General features: G+C 39.3%; 1 protein-coding gene across 1 annotated transcript in view; it reads left to right on the top strand.

The window, feature by feature from the left end:
* The window catches only part of LOC107592578 (arf-GAP with coiled-coil, ANK repeat and PH domain-containing protein 3-like), a 51,768-nt gene that overhangs the window by 48,522 nt on the left and 1,196 nt on the right, over window positions 1-2,050 (top strand). The window lies entirely within an intron of this gene.

Below are 2,050 nucleotides of genomic sequence, written 5' to 3'. Positions count from 1 at the left end.
CCATAAAATACGCTGCACACATCTGAATATTTGGGTTGAAGTGTTCTGGAACAGTGTTGTAAATACAACTTAACCACTGATTTCTAGTTGTGTCCTCTTTTGGAAGGCCAAACTAAGTAGTTTCGCTTTCACAATGAAACACAGCGTCACACACGGTGGCCTAGAGTGAGTGGCGGCTGGCGGCTAGGGTGAGGAACGGCCGGCTTGGGAATGGCGCGGCCGGCGGATTCGACGAAGGTGCGTCCGGCGGGCTTGCGGCAACCACATGTGAGGACCCCGGGCTGGACTCCGCTTCGTCCACGGTGAAAGCCGATCCGGCGAGTGAGATACACACACATCTGCTTCTCCAGGATCAGCAGCTCATTAACTCCCGCTCATTAGGGCCCTCTGTTCACCTGCTCTCCCTCCGACACCTGCGTCTAATGCTGGACATGTGGTGACGAGCCCCAGGCTCCAAATTAACACAGGCCTAATGACTGAACATGAGAGATAATGTCTATCCTTGAGGTTGACAGGTGCATTGCATCTGTCTGAGACAGGCTTGAAGACAAACTTAAAATAACATTCACCCTATTTACTTAATTAATAAAGTCTTATTGTGCATGATTAATTGCTGCATGTTTTTCTAAAGAAAAAAGGTTTATTCTCATAATGTTTTATTAGATATATATTTTGTTAGTAACTTGCTCAGCATTTTTGCTCATGTAATCAACACCATTATTATGTAATGTAATATAATGTAATATAAAATAATGAATTAGAATTGTGTCCTACTAAATATTGTTGTGCCATGTCACATTATCAAGGCTAAATGTGTTGCTAATATGGTTTCATGTTGTCTTTAATAGAGAAAGACCATTGACATTTGACCATTATTTTTATCTGTATTCACACTTTTTAACTTATTGGTTCTTTAATATCAGGTCAACCAATAAATGGCACAATAGTGAGTCTCTAAAGAACAGGACTCAATATATATATATATATATATATATATATATATACTCTAGAATAAAATGAGTCATTTTGCACAAAAAAATCTACATAATATAAATATGGGGAATCTATATACAATGAAAAATGTGGTGTTGAAAAAACATTCACTCAGAAACTGCTAGTAAAACAGCAAATAACACATTGAATTTAACATGAAATTTTGAAATCGAAAGATTGAAATAATATTTTCTTGTAAAACATATTCCAATAATGTTTGCTTTGACAACTTCAAAAAAAAATTATTTTTTCGTTTAACAATGTTAATCGTTCATATGTTTCAGTTGGATCAGCTGGTCATAGATTCAGCTGTGGAGAAGAGAGAGATGGAGCACAAACATGCCACCATACAGCAAAGAGTGAGAACATCATCGCTTCCTTCATTATTTTCCATATCTTTTCTTTTATCTTCCCCCTTTGACCTTCTATCTTTCTTGTCTACCTTTTCGCTCTCTTCTGTTGTATCTACATTATGTCTCTTTCTCCTCCTCTTCTAACGCTCTTTTTCCATCTAATGGGTGATGTGAAATGAATTCCAGCCATCAAAGAAACAAAAGAACAGTTTCCTCTCAATACATGAAACCCATGTCCCATACAGTCTTCCCACCTCAGGTCCTCAATTTAATCTGGCTCGACAGATCTAGATGTGACTACTGAATTATTAACCCTAAAATAAAAAGTGGTAGGAAGTAGTTTTCTGCTGAGAATCAGGTGTCAGGTGACGTTATTTCCTCTGAAGCACCGACACGCTTCCTGTCAGATTTATATCTATTGTCCTATCACTCAACCCCATTGCCCTCATGTTCGTGACAGTTCGCATAAACCTCAGCGTGTCTGAACTTGGCCGCTAGCGATAACGGTTCTAGAAGAAACACTCTTCCTTCATGTGCTTGTGGTTCAGCTACAGATGTTCACCTCCGTTTGTGTCGTTTGTTTGTTGTGCGTTTGTTCAAAGTGCTTCATCACCATATCAATAAAGGATGATATGTCCTGTCCTGTCCAGATCTCTCCGGGAATTTGGCCACACACACACACACACACACACACACGCTCTCTA

Source organism: Sinocyclocheilus grahami, unplaced genomic scaffold (genome assembly GCF_001515645.1).
Source record: "Sinocyclocheilus grahami isolate Dianchi unplaced genomic scaffold, SAMN03320097.WGS_v1.1 scaffold154.1, whole genome shotgun sequence".
NCBI lineage: Eukaryota > Metazoa > Chordata > Actinopteri > Cypriniformes > Cyprinidae > Sinocyclocheilus > Sinocyclocheilus grahami.
Note: the sequence above shows the minus strand (reverse complement) of the source record. Positions and strands in the feature narration are given on the sequence as shown.